The sequence below is a fragment of the Peromyscus leucopus genome, chromosome 5, assembly GCF_004664715.2.
Source record: "Peromyscus leucopus breed LL Stock chromosome 5, UCI_PerLeu_2.1, whole genome shotgun sequence".
Taxonomy (NCBI): Eukaryota; Metazoa; Chordata; class Mammalia; order Rodentia; family Cricetidae; genus Peromyscus; species Peromyscus leucopus.
The window spans coordinates 137,051,241-137,077,507 of NC_051067.1; positions in this window are offsets into that span (position 1 = coordinate 137,051,241).

Consider the following 26,267-nt stretch of genomic DNA (forward strand, 5'->3'; position numbering starts at 1 on the left):
CTGCTACTGTAATTTAGCAGATAAATGTCCTACAACACAGAAGACATGCTCCACCTCCCAGGAAAAGCATATTCATGGCCGAATGTCAGCAGTCTTCAGATGCTCTGGTTTAAACCAGAAAAGGAGTGGAAACTGTCTTCTCTTTTTCTGTTCCCCATTTCTTTCCCTTAAATACAGAACTTTCAGTCCTCAGTTTCCCTCACTGTAGCAAACTTCAGCCTTTCAGACAGCTCCCAGCTCAGAGGCAAGTGCTCAGGAAATGATAGTGTTTTTTTTCAGTCCTTTGCCAACTAACCCTAAGGTAAGTCCAGTCTGATGCTCACAACAAACCATTGGCCCCAGAGTATCCTTTCCTGGAATGGCTAACTATTGGTGGAAGTATTAAGGCCACTCTATGTAGTTAAAAGGGAGGTTTATTTTGTGGGGTAACTTACAAGTAAAGGGGTAGGTTACAGGGTCCGGGAAAGGTGAAGCGCAATTTAGAGTTGTTCTCTGGAGAACTCTGCTCACTCTCCCTCCAGCGTCCAGGATCTAGGAAGCAAGAGAGCTGGCACATTTGGATCTCAGGTCTTAAGGGCTCCTGATCCAGCCCCACCTCGTAAGGTTGATGGTTACCAGAAGCCTCAATGGGGGTGGTACTTCCAGGACAAAGCTGGAACAGCTACCCACTACAGCTACCAGGAAGACTAACAACAGAACATGAACAGGAAGAGAAACAGTTTCTCTCTCTTTAAAATTTCTTTTGTTTTTGAGATTATAATTACATAATTTCCTCTCTCCAAATTCTCCCATATATCCCTCCTTCCTCTTAATAATACATGATCTCTTTTTTCCATTAATTTTCCATGTGCATATATAATATATGCATCTATACTCCTAAGCATAACCTGCTACTTGTATGCATGTTTTCAGGGCTGACCATTTGGTATTCGGTAACCAGTTCATGTGCTCTTTCCTGGGGAAGATTATTTCTCCCCCTTAGTTACCTGTAGTTCCGTGTGCAGGATTGAGGACTCTTTGAATTTCCCATCTCTATTTTAGCATGTCTATTGTTGTCCTTTTTCACCTCATATTTAGAGAATCCTTTTGGTGAGAGTTTATGAGCATAGCTTCTGACATTGCTAGGAGACATCTCATAGCAATGCACCTCCCTCCTCTGACCCCTGCAATACTTCTGCCCTGTCTTCTGCACTATTCCCAGAGCATTAGGTATAGAGTTGCTCAGTTCTTTTGAAGGGTGGTAAAGAAGCCCTAGTCACAGCCTTGTAAAAGCAGTTTCTTCTCGAATCTAACAAGATTTTCCCCCATAGACAATATAACACACAGCACTCTGGAGGCAGAGGCAGGCGGATCTCTGTGAGTTCGAGGCCAGCATGGGCTACCAAGTGAGATCCAGGAAAGGCGCAAAGCTACACAGAAAAACCCTGTGTTGAAAAACCAAAAAAAAAAAAAAAAGAAAAGAAAGAAAGAAAAAGACAATATAACAGTATCATGTACTGAGGAATGTTTGTTTATAATATAGAGATTCTAGTGTTGGTAGAAGTGAGATATGCCTTACACTAACGTCTCTCATTGAGAACTATATCAAAGAGTCTGTTGGAGCCAGGATCTCAGTTTGTTTTCTATTGTAGTAAATGCCACAACTAAAAGAGACTTGGTGATGGAAGGGTTTATCTGGCTTCTATGTCCCAATCACAGTCTATCAATGAGGGAAGTCAGAGCAGGAATTCAAGCAGGAGCAGAGACGAACCCATAGAGGAACACTGTTACTGCCTTGCTCCCTGTGGCTTGCTCAGTTTCTTGTACGATGCAGGACCACCTGTCCAAGAGTGACAGTGGCCACAAAGGTTATGTAAGATGTCTCCCCATCAATCATTCATTAAGAAAATGCCCCTCCCCCAAAGCTTGCTTACAGACAAACTTGAGAAAGGAATATTCCTTATTTGCATTCTCTCTTCTAAGATGACTCTAGCTTGGGACACACTGACAAAAAATTAGCTGGCACAGGTGATATGACCAGTCCAGGTAACTGTTTGCTTGCTTTTTGTTGTTGATGTTATTTTCTAGATAGGATCTGACTGTGTAGCCCAGAGTAGCCTCAAACTCATGATACTCCTCCCCTGACCAATCAAATTCTGGGATTACAGATATGAACCACCAGTCTCGGCCAGAGTCCTCATTGCAAAGCATGCTTGTAGCTTACAGTTAAAAAAAGGGGGGGGATACAAGTAAGATGTTGCAAATTATAATAAGATATAATGTAGTAATAATAATGCTATAAATTAAATACAATAAAAGATAATGCTGAACTCTTAGAGTATAACATAGTGCTTATAGAGTTAGTTCATTTATAAAAATCTATTCTATTCAACATCAATAAAACAATTACTATGTATTTGATACAGTAGTTGCATAAGCCATCACCAATCATCATAAACATGATTATATCCATCAAATAGTATATAATGTAGAGACAGGTTTTGATATTAATAAGATAATTGGTGAATATTTTAGCCATGAGAAACTGTATTTTTTGTCTTGGCATCCATCTAGATATGTATTTTTCAAGATGCTATTACTAGCCATATCTGACTATTTTGATTCAAATCCAAATTGAGTAGTATAAAATAAGTCCTTGTCCAACATAAGGTTCTACTGGACATCCGAGAGACTAGAAAATTTTATATTTGGAAACATTTAGTTCAAAATCTTTCACTTTGACCCTAGACATTGGTCATTTTTCCATTCTAGTTCATATAAAACTAATTCTGGTAGATAAATTAAACTGCAGATAGACTGTACAATTCTCCAAGTACAATGAAGATATTGTCAAAGTTTTGATCTTCATTAGCTTTTCCCCCTATGACTATAAGGAATTCATCAACTTGAAGTTTGATAAGATTTGCCAGTCAACCCTCTTAGACAGAATACCCAGGATGAATGCCTGGTACCATCAGCCTGAGATGCTTTATATAAGTCTTTTAAGCTTTATTTTAGAAACTACTGTGCTAAGAGATGAACATTGCCTCAAATATCTCTTCAAAATATCCTTCTTCTATGTTGTCTTCTCTTAATTATCCTAAATACCCTGACACATATTCTCTCCCCTCCTTCCTCTCTCCAACTAATACTATCTGCTCATCGATGACTAGTCAACTCCAAAGTCAATTTTTTTGTGTGTGGGCCTTTAAGAATCTACCACAGCACAAAATGCAGAGTAGACTGAAGCATCCACTTCTTTCCCTGCCCATTAGAAAATACAGAAGCATTTTAACAATAGTTAAATTTTCAAGAATGAAAATTCCCAGCAAGGTGGTGGTGGTGGTGGTGGTGGTGGTGGTGGTGGTGGTGGTGGTGCACACCTTTAATCCAATGCTCAAAAGGTAGAGGCAGGTGGATCTCTATGAGTCTGAGGCCAGCCTGCTCTACAGATAGAGTTCCAGGACAACCAGGGCTACACACAGAAAACCCGTCTCACAAGACAAACAAAAAAACAGAATGAACATTCCCAAGCATGGTGAAGGCGATGGCTCAGCAGCTAAAATCACTTTGCCGCATAAACCTGAGGACCTGAGTGTGATCCTCATGTTGTGATTGACATCTGTAATCCTATTATTCCTAACCATGACTCCCAGCATGGACCACTACAATATCTGACCCATGGATCTTATTGCATGCTTGCCCGTAATTCCTTCTTTGTTAACACCTAGGCTCCCTACAAAACTACCGCTATGCCATTCCAAGACACCCACTGTTCTCGTGATAAGCACCAAACTTGTTCAATGCCATTCCTCCTGCCAGAGAAATGTTCTATGCCAGTTCCCCTTTCAAGTTATTGTACGTGTTCTCCAGGTACTATTTCCTCCTCCTAGACATTGTTTTTCTTTTTTGGTAGCCAATCATCTTTCCCTCAACTTTACTATGTTTCAATGGAGGTATTTTGTATCTCATAGGCTAGGTTAGTACTAAAGTTAGCATTCAGGCATCTGTACTGGCCTGCCCTTAGGGTCCTGACAGGATGCATCCTCAGCTGCAGCCACTAAGAGCACCCCATGTATGCATTTGCTACATTCCCTTATAAAAGGTAGGCTCTGCCTGGCTCCCATCTCTGTCTTCACTCTCATCCCCATGGACCGGTCTCTGTCCCATCTCTGCCCCCTTCTCTGCCTCTTCTCTCCCCTCCCCTCAACAAACCTCCAACTAGGCCCTGTTGTATGGTGTGACTCCTTCCCATCATTTTTAAAATACAATATTTGTCACTGAGACTCAGATAGGTCAATCTGAGATGTGCCGGGACCTGGAACCTGGTCCACCTACAACAGCCCTACTTTCCCACCTAACAGTTTGCTGGGGCTCTCCCTCCAACACCAGCAATTGGTAAGCCTTACCCCACCCCCAACTCCCTTTCTGGCCATTTCCCATGAATGAGGCTTTGTTTCTCCAGCATAGTCCTTGCCTTCTGGCTTTTCTCAGAGTCCTGGTACTGGGCAACTCTGTGTCACTTGGGCTCTTAGCCCATCAGCCCCTGCTTCTTTGGATGTCGGTCCTCACTGAATTTCTGGGACTCTAGAGATTCCAGCCCTTGGACCTTTTCCACCTCACTTATGGAAAATGCACCTACCTTTATATCTAGTACGTGATTTAAGGGCTTAACTTATCTGCCTTTGCAGTTAGACCTGCTCCCATACTCCTTAGATACCAGTCATGGCCGCTTACCAGGACCTCGTATCCCGGTATTTCACAGGACCTTTGCAATTTCTGCCAGTGACCCGGTAGATGGAAGAGGTACCCTACTTACAAGCTTTCCTTATCAAGTCCCTACTCTGACGTAGCGTTTCACTTTCACTCTTGCTCTCCCCCTTCCTCAAACCTCTTGTACTAACTCTATTGCCTGTGGCGTGTTTGTTTAGTGGCATACCTTGGCATGGCCCATCAAGGATGCCCACTTCACGCTGGGACCCTACCCGTCTGCTCCACCCTCAGCAGATTTCTCTCTTCCATTTGCAACAAATCTGCTTTCTCATTCACCAACAGCTTTGCTTTCCATTCAGTACCAACAATTGGGTCTCTGGTGGGGCTGCCTGCCTCTCACCATTCCCCGGATGTGAGACTGGCCTCAGTATTCCTTGGACCAGGTATTCGGGAACCAAGAAAGAACTGTCCACTTTCTTTCTTTTTCTTTGCTCCAAGACCTGCTTGTGTCTGTCTGTTCTCCCTCTCCAAATATTCTGTCTGTTTGCTGCAATGTGTGAATCAGAGATGGAGAAGCCAGATTCATCTTGCTCAGCCCACACCAGTTTTTGCTTTCTTTTAATTTGTTCAACTCCTATTTAATATATGTGTGTGTGCCTGTAATTTAGATTTAACCCTATATGTGTAAATGTAAGATGGGTTTAATTCTGCATGTATGTGTATGAAACTTGGATTCAACTCTGTGTATATGTGCATGTAACTATTGTTTAGAAAAACATGTTTGAAACAGCAACCACGTGACCCTCCTCCATCTCGGTTGGTGACCTCATCATGATTTCTTGTCAGCTCCAGGGAGTCAACTTGTATCCACCTCCAACAACATATTACCAGGTCCAAATCGTTCTAGGTGGTTCCACAGAGCCTGGACAGTGAAGTGAAACATCCAGCTACCCCAGGACGTGGCCAGCACCCTAGTTTTCTCAGGTTCTCCAAGGATGATCGATGCACCCCCTAGGCCAGCAAGAAACAGTCTCGAGAATACAGTACCCTCATCCCTGCCTCACCTGCTACCCCTTTCTAACTCCTCACCTTTTTATAATAAACAAAAGGGAGGAATATTAACATTCAGGCATCTGTACTGGCCTGCCCTTAGGGTCCTGACAGGATATCCCTCAGCTGCTGCCACTAAGGCCTGTCCCATCTGGTGCCTGATCCAGCGTCCTTCTCCTTTGCCTTCCTTCCCTTCTGACGAACTGTGTGTTCTAACACAGAATTCAAGTGTTGTAGGAATCATTACCCCTTCCCACAAAAAGACAACATTGACAGGGACAGAGCTGTGGAAATGGACCCTAAGGAAATGTTTTCTACATTGTTAGAGACAGTGGAGCAGTGTTCAGAGGGAAGAGATCAAACGGAAATGCAGAGAAAAGAGCAGCATGATATTAAGAGGCAAACTGATTTACCCAGTTAAAATACTCAGGATAGAGATGAGAAAAAAATAGGTAGATGTGGTATCTCCATATGGATTGTTCGGGGAGATTAACCTCACCTATGGACAGAGTTTCCTGGCCTAAGGCAGCAGCATCTTTTAGAATAACAATTACAGACTTCGGGAAGGGGAAAGTCACTTGCGACTATATGAAGGTTTGTCTGTATATAGATTTCATTCTAGCCCGTGGCTCTCACATTAGATCCCTTTGGCCTGAGGTGAGCAAGGGAAGTGAGGAAGGAGGAAATCGAAGCCTGGCTGTGCACACACAGGGCGCTGTCATCCCAATGTGCATGTCAACACGGCTGCCACTTCTCGGTTTCTGCCCTGTCATCTACCAGACAACTGGAGAGGAAATAATATTCAAATAGTCTCTGGGATTGAGGAACCAATTTAGGAAGAAGGGTAAGAGTGAGTTGCTTGAAAAATTCAACACAATGACATGCCTTTTGGGTTGAGTTATTTTAACAATATGTGTTTATGAAGCTTTTGGTGAATATAGGCCTTTTCATACTTGGAGATTTAATCATTCTTTTTTTTACAAATTGCCTGAACACAATACAATATTGCTGTATAATGAATATTGAGACTGGACAGTGTTTTGTTCGAAATTATCTGCCTATGATTACGATAAAATCAGATAGTAAAATTATGTTTCTAACTATTGCCTTTCCTGGAATAAATGAAATCTTCCGTCATGATAATGACAGTCTTTCTGGGGTGCTGGCAGGGCACACTTTCATGCAGTCTTAATTTCCCAGCTTAGCCGCTGCTGCCATCTAGTGGCTAGTTTTATCAGTTAGACAAAAGTTAATTCAGAAAATGGCCTTAGAATTGATAATACAATTCATTGATATCACTAAAAATGACATCCTCAAAGCTAACTTGTATTCTGATAATAATTATTCTATATCATCAAAGTTATAAAGACAAATAAATATAAAAAATAACACATATAATTTGAACTTAAATATAGAATTAATTATATATGTATGTTATACATATAACCTCAAATTAAAATGGTTAGTATTGAGATCAAATGCTTACTAAATATTCTAATATCAACCATGTTATATTAAACACAGATAGAAATAATTATTAAAAACTCCTCCTAACATTGAGAATATTGATTTTTAGGTGAGAAATGAGGAGAAATGAAAACCAAAGCCTTGTCTGGGACTCAAAATTATTTTTCACATCATCATTAAGAGACAGAATGGTGAAGCCTCCCTCTTCACTAGGGTCACTCTCTCCTTAGTCTTTAGGATGATGGTCCATGCTGTGTACATGAACTTGCCTGGGGAATCTAGCCTCTCTAGAGTGACATATTCAAGCACCTGAAATGGGTCCACCACACCCTGGGTACTCACTGGAATACCCTCCTTCTGCAAGGATCCTCAGGTTGAGGTGCTAACCTACCTCTAGCCCATTGTGAGAGAACTAAAGCTTCATGGCCTCCTTGGCTTTAAGTAACGTGTGTGTGTGTGTGTGTGTGTGTGTGTGTGTGTGTGTGTGTGTGTGTGTTATACATGTCTCTATGTTGTGTATATATGTGCAGCATATGCATGTATGTACACACCATTTGCGAGGATGCACAGCTGTGCCCACAAAGGCCAGAGGAGTTGGATGTCCATGCTGATCTACCACAGTTTTGTTTTATTTCCTTGAGACAAGGTCTCTCAGTGAACCTGGAAATTCAGGGCCCGCCATTGTTTAGCTACCCTACCGGCCCACAGTCCCACATGATCGTCCAGTTCCTATGTCCCCTCTAGGGCCAGGGTTACAGGAACACAGGTCCACATCTGTCTTCTTACACAGGTGTTGGGAAACTGAAGTCGGTCTTCATGCACACACAGCAAGTGCTCGTAACCATCATGACATCTCCCCAGCCCCTGGTTAGTTGCTGACATTTTATTGTTAACCAGTTGCTTAGAGTAGCTAGTAACATGGCTCAAGAGAAGACTGTCAAGTTTTGCTGAGATTCCTCTAAAGTGGAAGGATCACTTTCCTGACAAGGTTTGGGTTAAACAAATTCTCAAAAAGTCTCCCTGAGTGTAGCAACGACGAGTTTGTGCAATGCCATTGTCACATCCCTTTCCAAGTCCTCTTTGGGGTAACAGAGTTTCTAAATAGTTAGTAGAGTAATGGTCAGAGCCATCCAAGGAAAATAAGAAACCAACCCCCACCACACTGTGTTCTTCTTTCTCATACTATCTTTACAAAGGACGTTATTAATTAAATGCATTTGGTATTTGTTTGCTTATTTAGCCAATGATAGTTCTTTAAATATCCACCACAAAACTATTGGGCAAGAACCCACATGCTCAGGATAATGAAGTCATAGCTTCCATTCCCAAGGAACTATGAGTTAAAAAAAAAAAAAAGGTATTTTATTTTTTAGTAAAAGACTGTCTTGATTACATTAATTAATGACAGAAAACCTCTGATTGTGGGATGATCATTCTCAGGGCAGGAGATCTGTATAAAAAAAAGAAAGTTAGATAAGCAGCAGTATGCAATCATTCATCTACCTCTGATTCCTGACAGTGGATGGGGTGTGATCATACCCCCAAGATCCAGTCACTCTGACATTCCCCCATGATAAACCTGGTACTGTGAGCTAGGAGAAAACCTTTATTTCTCAGGTTGCTTTGGTCAGAAATGTTTTTTAATCACACCAAAAGAAGAAGTTAAGACAAGCACTCTACAGAGGAAGTCCTATTGGAGAAATTATTTTGGCCACTCCACGTAGTTAAAAGGATATTTATTTAATGGCGTAACTCACAAATTAAGTAATGGGTAGGTCGCAGGGTCTGGGGAAGGTGTAACGCAGTCCAGCGATGTTCTCCGGAGCTCTGCACAGTCAATCTCCACCAGTCAGCATCCCGGCACCGAGAGAGCGCCCAGAGAGAGCGCTGGCCCATCCAGCTCTTGGGTCCCCAGGCGCCTCGTAGGTGTGACAGTTGCCAGAGTCTCAATGGGGGTTGGAACTTCCAGAACCAAGCTGGAATGGCTACCCACTACATCTCCCCCTTTTTGTCTAAATAAGAAGGTTCTAAACTAATACAAGACTATATACAAAGGAATGGTTATCAAATATTGTCCAGAAATAATGAGAGATAATGACCTAGATAAGATGGAACTACAACCAATGCAAACAATATCAAGCAAGAAACACATACTAAAATCCAGAGAAGTATAGAGCATAGGTAAACAGCATGTTATAAAGATCATTCAAAGGTGTCCTATCCTAAAGAACCTGAATCTAATACTTAATATGTTCTATCTAAGATATTATATATACTAAGTTGTAACCATAACTGATGTTTAAAATGTTTTACATTGGTAGAAATTTTAGTTTGTTGATACAAACTTGAAGTTAATTTTGTTATACTGTATGTATATATATATATTTCTATTCTTGTTTGAGGTATTATGTTTAACTCATTTAAAATTGTAATGGATAATTAAAAATAGATTAATAATCAGTCATCTATGATAATCATATTTGTAGCCATGTTAGTTAAGTCTTCTAGGTATACATAGATATATTTCAGATAGATAGGTAATCTTCAAACACTTCATAGACCTAGAGAATATGGCATTTAAATAACTTAAAATTCTGTTGATGTGAGACACAATTGCTCCTGGCTGCACCAATTGATCCCAAGAGAATGTTGGGCTTCTAAGACATTTCCATTTGGAAGTTTGTCTTTTTGGCACAAAATGGCCTACTGGGCAAAGAACTGCCCTTGCCTTGATGGCTGACAGTACAAATGCAATGCTGTCCTTTCTGGACAAGCGGGACACAAGGAAAGCGACCACTGTACTCTGCCAAGACAGGGTAAGATGGTCTCTCAGAATTCCTGCTTCTGAAAATGGTCTGTCAGATACTCCAGGCCTGTAGCCAATTTAAATGCACCAACAATGCTGAGAAACATTAGGTGACTGTCCAGGCTGCCAGCTGTCTTGGTCTACTCTTGCAAGATTCCCGAAAGTTGCTTGCATCCATCTACCATTTCTCAGGTACCATTATGTTCCTTCTCAGGTCTTTGATGTGGTTGAAAACTAGATAGTTGTAATTTCCTCAGTTATGATAAAAGATAAGTTAGATATAAAACCTTAAATTCACAAATATAAGATAGATAGGACATCTTCTTTAATATTGTAACTGTAATTCTTGCTCGATAATTGTTTTGTTATATGTAATTTTACCATGTTAAAGTTAAAACCTTACTTTTTAAAAAAAAAGAAGAAAAGGGGAAGTGCTGTGGATATCATTCTATATAAATAAAACACTGATGGCCAGTGACCAGGCAAGAAATAGGTTGCCAGGCAGGAAGTAGGTGGGACAAGGAGAGAGGAGAATTCTGGAAAGCAGAAGGCTGAGGGGAGAGATACTGCAGCCACCGCCAGGACAAGCAGCATGTGAAGACTCTGGTAAGCCACCAGCCACGTGGCAAGGTATAGATTTATAGAAATGGGTTAATTTAAGATATAAGAACAGTTAACAAGAAGCCTGCCACGGCCATACAGTTTATAAGTGATATAAGCGTCTGAGTGATTATTTTATATGTGGATTGTGGGACTGCGGGGCTTGGGGAACCTGGAGAGAAGCCCTCCAGCAACAAAGTCCTACCTTCATGCCAGCACTACAATGTGGACATCTGTCAATATTGAGGTGACTAAAATTTTGTTATAATATCTCAGAAGCTCCTGGTAGTAGTTGAAAAAAAATATGCACATTAAAATTGAAAGAATAAACAAGGTAGGTAATACGGATGCACATCACACAAAGGTGTGGAAAATTTTCACACACAAGTGGTAAGGATGTGAAATTGGGTAGTCATTCATATCCCTACTCAAGGGTTTCCTTCCATATGTGATAAAAATTTTCTTTAGAAATATACAGCAGAGAGAAAAACTGTACACATACAAAAAACTTATACTTGAATATTTATGACAGTAATATTTGTAATTGACAAAAGGTGGAAATGACCCAAATATCCACCAGTGACTGAGTTATGAGTAGTGTTGGACACTGTGTAATGGGGTACCAGCCCACGGTAGTAAGGAGTGAAATATTGAGGATGCCAAACACTGAAATCCACATATGATAATTGTACTTGTAAGAAATCCCTGAATAGGGAAGTACAATAGTGTTTGCTCTGGGCCAAGGATGCAGGTCTGGGCAGGGTTAGAACTGATAGCTTTTTCTTTGGGAAATCATTAATAGATTCTAAAATTATGTTACTTCTTGCTTAAAAACATAAACTCAGTGTATAGAAAAAGTGGTAAAGTTTCATTACATGTGAAGTGTGCATGTGTGTGTGTAGTGGGGGAGACAGAGACAGAGAGAGAGAGAATAAATCTTTCTGCTCTTTTGAAATCTGAGGAATATAAAGGCTGTAAAGGATTCAAGTGCTATGAGAAAAGAGTCAGCGAGGAGAGGAGGGAGTCCAGCTCGGAGATCAGTAAGTCCTTAACCTGAACCGGCAGGAATAAGGGTCCTGAATGACAGGGTGTTGGGAAGACCAGGGATGAGAAACAAAGACAAAGCAAATTCTAGGCCTGGACAGTCCTGAATGAGCTGACTGGTTTATGTCAAGCAGGTTTATTTAAAAGTACAGCTCATTATATACTGTTTTCAGGGGAAATACAGGCCAAGGTCGTCGGAAGGCTAAATCAAGCAATGTCAGCAAAGGAAACATAGCATACCTCACATACAGCTGTCTGGGTTTGATAACTAAATTCCTTCAGGAGAGAAAGTTGGGTTCCCCGTAAATGAAACCTCAAATCCTTCAAACCCACAGCCCCAGCTCTAGACTAGCTCTTGCCAAGTCTGCTCCTGGTCAAGGACACAGAGCTGATGTTCCCTTTGTCCTTTCATCGGGGCCTCTGAGAAAGCCTTCAGCCAGCCTGGCTCACAATAGATCCCGAGGCAAGGACTGGAAATGAGTGGGTGTTCCTTGTTATCAGTCATTGTCTTGGAAGCCTTAGTCATGCCACCACCACGGATGCCTCTGAGGGAAAAGTCTGTTCATGAGCGCTTGGGAGACGGCTCAGTGTGTATGAGCACTTGCTGCATAAGTATGAGGACTTGGGTCTGGACCCCTGGTACCCACACAAAGGCTGGTTACCGCCACACACAACCTGTAAGAGCTAGGAAAGGTGTAGAGACTGGAGGATTGCCAGAGTTTCCTGACTTCCAGCCTACCTGGAAAACAATGAGTTGTCCAAGTTCAGAGGGACTCATTCTCAAGGGGATACGGCAGGGAGGAGTGGAGAAAGACACACAATGTTCTCTTTAGTCCTCTGGTGCATGGGTGTGTATGAACCTGCACATATACCACACACACACACACACACACACACACACACACACACACACACACACACGACAGCCTGCTTCCTGCAATTGTTATTTTTCACTTTTTAAAGAATTTCATGCACAACTACAGTTTATTTATATAATTCCCTCTTCTCCGGCACCCCCACCAACTTCCTGGATTCATGACCTATTCACCTATATTTATTATTATTACTTCCTAAAGCACTGTTTATGCTCTATTTCTTCCTATGGGCAGAAATCACATGAGCGGTATTTTTGTTCACATACAGTTATGTTTGTTTATGGATAAGGGTGGCACATTTCAAATTGAATAACCAGCTAATACTAGCTACTATGTGTGTGAAATCACTTTAATTGTTTTTTATTTATTGTACATACCACATAATTTCCCTCCCTCCTCTTATCCTGTTTCCTCCTCTCACCTCCTTTGTTACCCACTCCCTGCCCCCACCATCCACTCCTCAGAAAGGGTAAGGCCTCTCTTGGGAGTCAACAAAGCATGGCATACCAAGTTGAGGCAGAAACAAGCTCCTCCCCGCTGCATCAAGACTGAATGAGGCATCCCACCATAGGGAATAGGTTCTGAAAAGCCAGTTCATTCACCAGGGACAGATCTTGGTCCCACTACTAGGGGCCACAAATAGACCAAGCTACAATACTATCACTTGCATGCAGAGGGCTTAGGTCATTCCCATACAGGCTCCCTAGCTGTTGGTCTAGAGTCCTTGAGCTCCCACTAGCTGGGGGCAGCTGTTTCTGTAGGTCTCCCCATCATGATCTTGATGCCCCTTGCTCACATAAACCCTCCTCCCTCTCTTCAACTTAACTCCCAGAGCTCTGCCCAGTTAGTGGCTGTGGGTATCTGCCTCTGCTTCCATCAGTTACTGGATGAAGGTTCTATGATGACAATTAGGGTAGTCACTAATCTGATTACAGAAGGCCAATTCAGCCACCCTCTCCACTATTGCTAGGAGTCTTAGCTGGGGTCATCCTTATGGATTCCTGAGATTCCCCCTGTCACCAGGTTTCCCCTAACCCTATAATGGCCCCCTCTATCAAGTCATCTCACATAAAATCTCTTAATTGCTCACTTCACCGGCGTTATAAAGCCTCCTGTGCTGAGCCTGAGCAGCTTTCTTCAGCATGACATTCCTCAGCTACTTGACATTGCCTGGGACACCTGCAAGATTAGGCTGTTTCTAACCAAAAACAATGACTTGGGTGTAGGCAGTTGCTGGGGAGAGAGTCCCAAAAAGCAAGAGAAGTAAGTTAGAAGGAAATGTCCTTGGCAAAGTATGCTACCAAAGTTGTTATCCTAGCCAACACATTCAAATGTCTCTACCAACACATCTGAAAACCATGTAGTACGTTCTAGAATTGTCTCTCACAAGAGACTGGGCCATATGTGTTCTCTACCCTGTGGCCACTAATTTATGGATAAGTCAATCAAGCTCATGAGGGAAAAAAAGAAAGCTTAAGGCAGAAAACAAAGGGTGGGGGGGGTGGCAAACATGTTGTTATCTTAGATGCCCTAGGCTTGCAAAGATGCCCACCACAGATATGATGGAACTACAAATGCAGCAACTCAGATGTGCCAGGAGACTCCAAAGGCTTTTGCTTAGTTTTTTAATGGCTATACATACATTTTGTTCCAACTACCCCAAAACATTTAGGAAAATACAGACAATTCCCAACAATGGCTGGACCTTGACATTACAGTGAGGTAAAAGCCATATATACATAGATGAAACTGTACTTCAGTTTTGACTTCTAACTCACTCATGCAAAAGAGTGAACAGTAGCTGGGATCTTCTCTTGATATTCTGATTGTGAGCATCTTCTTTACTGTCTAGTCATTTGTGTGTTTCTCCCCACTTAGGCTAGTACAGTCTTCAAACAGATGATAAAACAGACACAGTAAAATTAAAAGGAGAGCTCAATGGATTTCATGGCTACTTACTATTTGGAGATTTGCTTAAAAAATGAATAGCTAGATACCCCACTTTTTGGTTTCAGCACCCTTGTAAGCCCTTAACAACAATTGAGTATGTCAAAGACCTTTTATGAATACAAATTGTATCTATCAAAGTCTATCACAGAAGGAATTAAAGCTGTAGGTTATTAAAATGTGTCATTAAACCGTTACATATTAGAACAAATATCAAGGTTTTCCAAAAATATCTGTATTTCATGACAAGTTTGGCATTGTTCTATACTTTAACAAATGTCTCAGTGTCTGGATTAAGAGAAGACAGCTGCATTTTCATGTCTGCCGCCACATCAGTCTGTTTGGAGATGCTGTTTGGGTTGAAGTACATGAAGAAAATCCAGCCTTGCTCTGATGACAGTGGAAACAAAGGTATATCGCAACAGACTCGATAGGTAATTTGAACACACTTTGAGAGTCTATCAAAAACTCACCAAATGGGAATTCCTTAAAAGTGTGGAATAATGCTCAGTCTAAAACTGTTGTGTTGTCATGTTTTGGTCTTCAGGAAAATATTAGTTTATTGAATTACCAAAAATTGTGAAATGTTCAGGTTTAACTTAACTCAGAATTAAAATCCCATTTGGTAACATCATCACCTGTTGCACTGGGTTTAGTATTCATGTACTGGAAAGCAGTTGTTTTCATGGTGGTGAATTCAAGTCTCTTAATGTCTAATTCTAATTGGAAAGTTCAAATTTTACCAGTGGCAACAAAGATGGAGAAGACTGTTTTTTTCCTTAAAGCAATAGGTTCCTATTGTTGTATTTTTAAGAAATTGTGTGCCAAATATACCAGTATGAATAAAGATAATTTTCCTGTTGTCCTTTCAGAGAAACTTGATTGTCTGTGTATTCATAGGTCTAGATTTAATAAAACAACACCTGCTATACTCTCATCAAAAGCATTTTTTCAGTAAATTCAATGTTTTCTTTTCTTTTTGTAAAATGTATGATGTTGAAGAAACAGCAAATAAAGAATGAAGTTAGAGGCCACTCTTTTGACTCATACAGTTTTATCCACTACTATTTTCGCACTAGTGCAAATGTCAACTCCATGAAAAAAAAAAAAAAAAAAAAAAAAAAAAAAAAAAAAAAAAAAAAAAAAAAAAAACCTGTGACATCCTAGTAGTCTTATGGCAACTACTTTGGCCTCAGGGATCCTCATAGTCTTTAGGACTGACGAAGACCCACAACCCAGGCTTGGGGAACTGCCCAAATAGAGGACAAATGTGTCATAAGTTTTTTCCATCTTTAAAGAAGTTTTCAAGAATTCAGTAAGTTGCATACCCAGATAGGATCAAACCCATGATCTGACAACACCTAAATCTGAGTCACCATAGTCACCTCGTCACCATCCTGACTAATTCTCACCCACTGAGCTGCAGCCCGGACATTTTAGCTACTGTCTCTGCTCATTACCTTATATAACTAATGTGAGACAAGAGGGTCACCAAACAATGAATGGTAATGATTGCTTTACTAAACTATGCAACCTCACTGTGATAAGCTGAAGAATCATGAGATTACAGTCAAGTACTTTAGCTTCTTTTAGCTGTCCACTGAGAGGCTTAAGGATAAAGACTTTGGTCTCATTGAGATTAAAGTTATAACTCATTCCTTTGGACCGGATTAAAATGCAAGCAGCCAGAATGGGAGAGACTCTGGAAAGGGATAAGATTAAAAAGTAGAGTTAGTTTTTCTCCTGCTTTTCTTGAGTTTTCTAGGGCTTTAAGGGAGAAAAGCCATGCCTTCTACCAAGGAAATAATGAAAGGAAAATGCTCACTAGCTGTTCAGATCAAAGAACACAGAAGAATGACAGTTGACTTGAGCCTAGGCTGATGTTCAAGACTGAGTAGGTCATTTGCTTGGGAGAGCCATCTAGTGCATGCTCTTACACTTGAATACAACCTCACAGGTGACAAATACTACCCTATCATTTGTTAAGCACATACATTGTATGCAGCATGTGAACCTTTATTAGCTTAATTAGCCAAGGATATTGTATATGGAAAAGCCATAGGGGTTGGATTCTGTGCCAAGCCGTTAATGCGTTGCATTACTTTTCTCACAGCTGTGACAAAACATTCAACAGAAATAACCTTAAGAAGGAAGGATTTATCTTGGTTCATGGTTCTAGAGGTTTCAGTCCATCTGGACAATGATGAGGCTGAGAATCTCCAGAAGAGGTTCTATGTAGTGATATGTAGAAAGCAGGCAGAGACTACCTATGCAGAATGGTGTCTTTCTTTTTACCATTTTTAAAATTCCATCTGTATCAGCAGTCTATGGAATGGTGCTTCCCAAATTTAAAAAAGATCTTCTTCCTTCAATTAATGCTCTGGACACATTCTCAGACATACCCAGGCCTATACTTTACTGACCTCCTGGGTACATCTCAATCCAATCACACTGATGATCAAGGTTAGCCATTATGTAACCTGTAGATTTGCCTAGAAACCTTACAGATTGCTGTATCTCCATTTAGTGATGAGAAGGGCAAACAAGCACCAAGAAGGAAAACTGGCCAAAGGAAAGCAAGACTTTTGAGGAGGTACTCAAACGAAAGAGAAGACACAAAAAAGGGGAGGGATGGAGGGTAAGAGGGGAGGCAGGAAAAGGAGGAGAGATAATTGTGAAGGATCTGTAAACCATCCATCTTGCTCAATATCACACAATTAGAAAGGAATAGAAGATAGATACTTCTGAAGTTGAGGTTCTTTATCATTAAGGTATTTTAGGGAGAATTTACTTAGAAAAAGGTGGTTAAGTTGTTTGACACATGTAGCCCTTGGCAGGCTTTTCCCTCTCTCTCTCTCTCTCTCTCTCTATATATATATATATATATATATATATATATATATATATATATATATATATATATATATACTAGACTATGTAGAAAGTTGGGGTCCAAGAGGAAGGCACTGATTTCCTATGACTTTTCCTAAAATCATTACTGACACAGGAATAATGCAGTTGTCAACTGCATGATGGTCAAGACAGTGGGTTTTAGGAAGTGGAGACTTCGTCACAGTAAGCTACGCTTCCGGATATGTTCTCTACCCCTTACTGGCTCCAAATAAAGGTGACACTGTTCTTTGCTGCTTCTGGACATGTGTAGATCTCAGGTAACTCACAGTTCTTTCATTGAAGGCAAATGGGGTCCCTGAGAAGACCACACTCATGTTTTTCAGGCCCTAAGGGAGTCATTTTTCTAATTGAAAATATGAATACTGCTGAGGCCAATTTCCTCTGTTACTGTCAAGCTTGTGCCTGGAATTGCATATCAATTCTTAGAGAAGCTTATGAGTTTTGTACTAAGATAAGTGCAGGTTGATTCTCTGCTTCTTTAGTGGGAACTTCTTTAACAGTCACTTATTGACTCAAAGCACTGAGTGAAAGCATACTTCTGCATAGCTGTTGCAGGCTTTAGGAAGCCACAGAATCACTTTGTAAGCATCACAGTGACCACTAGGTGGCAGTCATGAGGGCTAGGTATCATTTCAAAGAAAGTTAACTTAAAACTTTCAGTACTTTAACATTGCCGTTGCTTTGTCTTCACACAGCAGTGCTGTGATCTTAAAACTATGGTTCCAAACAACTTCATCTAGCAAAACAGATCCTCAGAGAAACTTACTGACTGTCCCATGCCCAGAATTTAATAATTTCATAATTCAGCTTTCCTAAACTCTTCATATTTAAAATATTGAGAGACTCTAGAATTTTCAAGTATAAACATTGGGAAGGAGAGGCTCCAACTACTTGGAAGGCTGGTGCAGGGGGACCCCTTGGTCCCAGGAGTTTGGGAGGAGCCTGGGTGGCATAGCAAGCCTTTATCTCAAAAGAAAGAAAAGAAACAAGAAAGGAAAGCGAATGAAGAGGAGAGGGAGGCAGGAAAAGGAGGAAGACAACTGGGAAGGACCTGTCAGTCATCTAACCTGCTCATTTTTGAAGTGAGGAAGAAGAGACCCAGAGAATTTCAGAGCCACCTTCAAAGTCACACAGTTGATTTTGAGTCCATTGTGGTGAAAACGGAACCCTCATCTTTAACAAAATGTGATTTACTGGTGTAGGATGTAATATAGTGTGTACATTCTCTCAACAAGTTTTACTTCATGAGATAGCATCTGTGGGCTCTAACTGAGGATGTTAGTAAAGCAGTGTCTACTAAACATGAGGATGTTTGTGCATCCACAAGGAGCCTGAAGAGGTGGTCCAGAGGGTGGCATGTTGACAAGCATGAGAATCTGAGTCTGGTGTGCAGAACTGACATAAAAATCTGCTAGATGCTACAGCATACACTTTCAGTTATAGTGCTGGAGACAAGAAGGCCTGATGGTGAGCTAGTCTTGCTGGATCTATGTTCAATGAGAGATCCTATCTCAAAAAAGAAGATGAAAAATGAAAGACACCTGTATGGTGGTAATCTAATTGTACTGAAATATTATTTTGATTGTATGTTAATAAATAAAGTTGTCCAGGGGTCAGAGCTATTAGAGCCATAGCAAGAGTGTGGCGGTGGTGGCACACGCCTTTAATCCCATAGATCTCTGTGTGTTCAGGGATATAGCCAGCATTGGAGACATATGCCTTTAAGACCTAGGGGGCTGTACATTCAGACAGTGGCGAGGCAGTCATGTGTTTGGGTTTACAACCAATGAGAAGGCAGAACAACATACTATAAAAAAACGAACAGACAGGAAGTAGGTCTCTTTCGGGAAGCTGGGACACCGCAGGCGGAAGGGTGAGATTTTAGCTCTGAGCTCTGACCTCTCGGCTTTCTCCTTTACATTGTTTCTGTGTTTCTTATTTAATAAGACGGTTAGTCACATCAATACACCTGATATCATCTCTGGTCCCCACACCCAGTAGCACATCCACACGCATGTGTACACACATGATCAAGTATATCTATAAACAGCACACATGCAAATAACACACACACACACACACACACACACACACACACACACACACTCACACACATCTATAAGCTCCTAAGCCATCTGCAGTGATAATCAAGACCAGAGCCTATGTGCACCCAACTACAATGTTGGGTACCACAGTCCTCTGCTAGCAGAGGAACAGCTACTGGGATGGGGTGAGTGGTTTTTGGACTTCCTGCTAGATGCTCTGATCACATACAGTGAATTAGACACCATAGTGCAAAGAGTAAGTACAAATGGATAAATGAAACACCCACACTGTCACAGACAAAGCAGTATCTACAGCATTCATTGAAATTCATGGTTACCACAGGAGCAGGAGGCAAGAAGGCCATAAGGGAATGGCCTTGAGCTAATGCCTTGCTCAGGATGTTGTTCACACAGGCAAGCCCCAGTCCTAACACTGTTTTCCTTCCCACCACTGTTCAGTGTGCACAAACTCTGAGCATCATATCTCATTCACCTTGGTTGAGTTTTAGCTGGATTCTTAATGGAACTCTTCATTCTTTTTAAGTGACATTCTTCCATGGGTAATAGTTCTATTATTATCTATATGAAAAGTATTATTGATGTTTCATTGTAATCTTGCACCATAAAGTCTCAGCTACATAAAACGGAAATAATCTTGCAAAATGTGCTCTGTGTAGTAAGAGGCAACACATTATAATAGGAACAGCTGCTGGGTGGCTAACCTTGCTGGGAGTATTAGTTGGATGACTAATTATGATATGATTTTCAAAATATGATTTTTATCACTTTTTTGTGTTAGATCACCTGATTTTTGAGATCCAATGTGCTTAGCTATGAAAATGGTATGAATAATAATTGCATGCCATAGTATTGGTTGGGACCATTTTTTATAGGTAATAGAAATCATCTCTAGATAGATTTAGAAAAGTTTAAGAATTTACTTAGGAACAAGGATACCCAGAAAATAAGCAGGCTTTCAGGAAAGGCCAAGGAAGACAAACACAGCATCTCTTATTGTCCTGTCCTCGAACTTCTCTAGCTTTTTCTGCTACTCTACATGTAGTAAGGGCTGAAAGAGACAATGAAGGTGCTTTACTTTTCTTTCTAATGTATTTTATTATTTATTTATTTATTTATTTATTGGTTTTTTGATATAGGACTTCTGCCTGTGTAGCCCTCCATGTCCTGGAACTCGCTCTGTAGATCAATCTGGCCTCGTTGAGAACTCACTGAGATCCTCCTGCCTCTGCCTGCTGAGTGTTGGGATTAAAGACATGTGCCTGTGCCGCCACACCTGGGTTTTTTCAAAAATGATTTATTTATTTTTATTTTATGTGCATTGGTGTTTTGCCTACATGTCTGTCTGTGTGAGGGTGTCAAGTCCCCTGGAACTGGAGTTACAGACAGTTGTAAGCTGCCATGTGGGTGCTGGGAATTGAACTCAGATGCTATAGAAAAGCAACCAGTGTTCTTAAATGCTAAGATATTTTCCCAGCCCATCCAATATCTTTTAAAGACAGAATCCAGCTATGTATCCCAAGCTGCCCCCCTGAACTTGCTATGTATCCAACAAGATATATAGGAGAACCTAACTCAAGAGCCTGCTACTTCAGTCTGTGCTGGGTTATGGGATAACCCTACAAGCCAATGTTCTCCCTCTTTTAAAGATTAAATCAATGTATCTCCATAAAATGTTTAGTAGACTGTTGATACATACTTCCTTTTTCTCATTTCAGATTTTCTTTTTCTTTTATTCTTCTCTCATACAATACACCCAGACCACAGCCTTTCCTCCCTCCACTCCTCTTAGTCCCTCTCACCTCCCCTCTACCCCAGATCCACTGCTCCTCCATTTCCCTTCAGGAAAGAGCAGGCTTCCCAGGGATGTCAACCAAACAGGGAATAATGAGATGCAATAAGACTAGGCCCAAACCCTCATATCAAGGCTGGATGAGGCAACCCAGCAGGAGGGAAAGGATCACATGATCAGGCAAAAGTGTCAGAGACCCCCCCACACACTCCTGTTGTTAGGGGTCTCACAGAAACTCCAAGCTAAACAACCACAATATGTATTCACATGACCTAGCATAGACCCATGCAGGCTCTATGATTGCCACTTCAGTCTCTCTCTCTCTTCTCTCTCTCTCTCTCTCTCTCTCTCTCTCTCTCTCTCTCTCTCTCTCTCTCTCTCTCTTTCTCTCTCTCGTAGTGGGTAGCCATTCCAGCTTGGTTCTGGAAGTTCCAACCCCCACTGAGACTCTGGCAACTGTCACGCCTACGAGGTGGGGCGAGGGGAGGCGCTTGAGGACCCAAGAGCTGGATGGGCCAGTGCTCGCTCTGGGCGCTCTCTCGGTGCCGGGACGCTAAACGGCAGGAAGCAATTCTAAGAAAACGACGCCCCTTCTCCCTTAGGTTTCATAATTCTCAGGGTTATGGATGATTGTTATAGGGTTGGGGGTGGAAGAAAATATTAACTCAGTATTGTAAAAAAAAAGGGGGGGGGGAGAAGAAATGGAACAGATAGGTATAAGATATGATGGTAAATCATTGTATACACTAGTAAACAAACTTAGTAAAATAGCAACCTTAGATAATTTGCACTGTAATTGGTACTGTTATAGATTCTTATATGTTGATACAAATGTAAATTATTTTTATACTCCTGTTTAAGATAATTTGTATATTGATACAAATACAGAACTATATTTGTTATAATGTACATATATTTCTACTCTTATTTGAAACATTTTTATATTGATACAAATGTAAATTTATATCTGTCATACTTTATATATGTTCTACTTCTGTTTAGGATATTCGGTATATTGATATATATTTAATATTATTGTCATATTGCATATCGCACTATATATTCCTACCCCTGTTATAAATATCTTGTGTATTGTCATAATTTTGAAGTCATCGTTCTTCACCATACATTTGCTTATAGACTGTTTACCTTATTTACGTGAAGCCTTAGTCCTTAGGTTATTTCGATAGATAAGATTTATAAATTTATAGTCGCCTATGCCTGTCATCTCTATAGTTACGTTAGTTAGGTTATCCAGATTTACAGATACATAGGTCAGATGGGCAGGTAATCTTCAAACACTTCATAGACCTGGAGAATATGGCATTTAAATAACTTAGAATTCTGTTGACGTGAGACACAATTGCTCCTGGCGGCACCAATTGATCCCGAGAGAATGTTGGGCTTCTAAGACATTTCCATTTGGAAGTTTGTCTTTTTGGCACAAAATGGCCTACTGGGCAAAGAACTGCCCTTGCCTTGATGGCTGACAGTACAAATGCAATGCTGTCCTTTCTGGACAAGCGGGACACAAGGAAAGCGACCACTGTACTCTGCCAAGACAGGGTAAGATGGTCTTTCACAAATCCTGCTTCTGAAAATGGTCTGTCAGATACTCTAGGCCTGTAGCCAATTTGAATACACCAACAATGCTGAGAAACATTAGGTGACTGTCCAGGCTGCCAGCTGTCTTGGTCTACTCTTGCAAGATTCCCAAAAGTTGCTTGCATCCATTTACCATTTCTCAGGTACCATTATGTTCCTTCTCAGGTCTTTGATGGGATTGAAGACTAGCAGTTATAGTTACAACTTAGTATATATAATATCTTAGATAGAACATATTAAGTATTAGATTCAGGTTCTTTAGGATAGGATACCTTTGAATGATCTTTATAACATGCCATTTACCTATGCTCTATACTTCTCTGGATTTTAGTATGTGTTTCTTGCTTGATATTGTTTGCATTGGTTGTAGTTCCATCTTATCTAGGTCATTATCTCTCATTATTTCTGGACAATATTTGATAACCATTCCTTTGTATATAGTCTTGTATTAGGTTAGAACCTTCTTATTTAGACAAAAAGGGGGAGATGTAGTGGGTAGCCATTCCAGCTTGGTTCTGGAAGTTCCAACCCCCATTGAGACTCTGGCAACTGTCACGCCTACGAGGCAGGGTGAGGGGAGGCGCTTGGGGACCCGAGAGCTGGATGGGCCAGCGCTCGCTCTGGGCGCTCTCTCGGTGCCGGGACGCTGACTGGTGGAGATTGACTGTGCAGAGCTCCGGAGAACATCGCTGGACTGCGTTACACCTTCCCCAGACCCTGCGACCTACCCATTACTTAATTTGTGAGTTACGCCATTAAATAAATATCCTTTTAACTACGTGGAGTGGCCATAATAATTTCTCCAATACTCTCTCTCTCTCTCTCTCTCTCTCTCTCTCTCTCTCTCTCCTTCCTTCATCTTCTTCTTCTTCTTCTTCTTCTTCTTCTTCTTCTTCTTCTTCTTCTTCTTCTTCTCTCTCTCTCTGTTTCTCCCTCCCTCCTTCCCTCCCTCCCTCTCTCTCTTTTCTCTTTCTGTTTAGATAAAGTTTTATATTGAATAAAATATCTCTTATTACTAAAGATCTACAACCCCACATACTCTACATTTTTCTTATTTTCCTCCCCCTTTTGACTGTTTAAGAAAGGCTGTCACTCTGCAAGCCAAGCTGTCTTCAATTATTTGGCAATTCTCCTGCCTCAGCCTCCTGACTATGGGGATATGTATGGTAATGTATTGTGTTCCCCAATATGCTGTGTTCCCCAATAAAATTTACTTGAGGATCAGTGGAAAAAGCCAGCAACTACATTCACATAGAAATCAGGCAATGGTAGTACATGCCTTTAATCCTATCATTTGGGAGACAGGGATCTGTCTGGATCTCTGTGAGATCAAAGCCATACTGGGAAGAGACCCAAGCATAGTGACACATGCCTTTAATCCCAGCACTAACCATAGAGGCCTGGAAGTCTGTACAGATAGACAGGAAGTGACAGAGCTGGGCAGGAAGAGGAAGTGATGTAGCTGGACAGAGAGCAAATGAGATAGCAGAACAGAAATGCATATAGGTGTGGGTATACAGGAAGTAGGTATCTTTGGAAGCTGTGGAGTTGGTGAGGTGAGTTTAGCTGTGGATTTTGCTATTCCTCTGATCCCTCGGGCTTTAACACCAATTTCTGGCTCTGGGTTTTTTTTTTTTTAAATTATTAAGACTGTTTAGAAATTCATGTGACAGATATGAGTCACCAGTCTCAGTTATAGTCTATTTTCAAAACAAGAGCTTAGGGAACTGAAAATATTTATACAACTTTTAGGCAAATTATTTGGCTTTATAACTTAGCCTGAGCAGAACCAAAGGGCATATACCTGTTGCACTAGCACAAAGAAGACTGTGATTGGAAGGTTGCGCTAGCCTGGGACACAGAAAGACCCAGTCCACAAACCACGAAAGAAAGGAAAAAAAAAAGAAAGAAGCTAAATTCTTGACCCGAATTCAGTTATTGCAACAAAGTGTTTATCTCAGTTGTTGGGATGTGAACATGATTTTTCCATGGAAAGAGTAGTATGCTTAACTATGCTGTGGGGATCAGGTGTGTTGAGGGCCCTTTGAAATATATAGTGTGGGACAGTGGTGGTGCATGCCATTAATCCCAGAGCTATCAGGAGGCAGAGACAGGAGACTCTCTGGGAGTTTGAGACCAGCCTGGTCACCAGAGCAAGTTCCAGAACAGACAGGGCTACACAGAGAAACCTTGTCATGGAAAAAAAACCCAAAAATATGTAGTGTATGTAATGTATTTAATGTTTATGAAACTTCCTAGTCCTGAATTCTTAACAGATGTGATTTCAAAGGTTTTGATAAGAAAGAAGGCCTTATATAGTTACTGATACTTTTAAATTATGGCCTAAACATTTGAATGCTAATGCCTATGGAATGCTAAAATCAAATTGTTAGTAACTTTAGTATACTAAATCTCAGTTTGAAAATGATTTTCAATGTTCTTTCCTGGATAGTGAATGTCATCTTATTTAAAAACACAAGTAACAACAGAACCAATGCAATCATAATTATAGCCAGTTATTCCAGTAACCCCAGAAGAACTCCATGGTGCTTACTCACTCTTGTTCACTCACTCACCCATGCAATAATCTATTCAATAAGTCTTCAAGTCTAGTGCCCTCTGTGTCTTCACACCACACCAGCCCCAAGATGGAGCCACTGGTCCTATTGCCAGTGGGATCAAATTTCTTTCCTTGCTCTAAAGTGCCTTCTAGCAAGCATAGTGAAGGAGATAAGGAGTTGCGAAGGATTGGTATCAGTGTACTGCTTCCTACAGTGAACCACTTTTAGCTGTTTGGATTGTGGACTCAAGCTCTGTGCCTCTCCTTCAGCATTGACATGGTCATGCAGGACTGGCCTGGAGAACTGAATATCCCATGCTTGTCCTCTAGAAATCTAGGCACCAAGTCCAGTCCAGCTCTCTGGAAAAGAAACCCCTCTGAATGGATTTTGGCTTATCTGGGTCTGTTTGCTATGATGATATGTCCTTCTCCTCCCAAAGGCTCTAATCCAGACCTTTACTTGAGCAGCCAACACCACTCAACAAGGGATTTCTGAGACAAAGAAGTGCTCTTGGCCTGATCAATGCATTTGTTTTGAGGTCTGTGCTGTCTTCTGCTCTGGTCTCAAAATCTTTGGCTTCTCAGGCCTGATTGTACTCAACGTAGCAGGTGGAGCCCTGAGAACTGAACTCCTAGCACATATGAACACTCTTTTTTTGTGTTGTGTTTTGTTTTTTTCTGGTCACAAAAGTCAGTCTCAAATTTATTTTACAGATGGAGGAAATGAGCTATCATGGGAGACTGACCATGGCACCCCACTAAGTGCAGCAATCCAGAGAACGGGCATGGGCACCTCGCCTGGGCATTATGCTAGAGCTGTTGGTAGAGTGCTGACCAATCCAGCTACCACCCA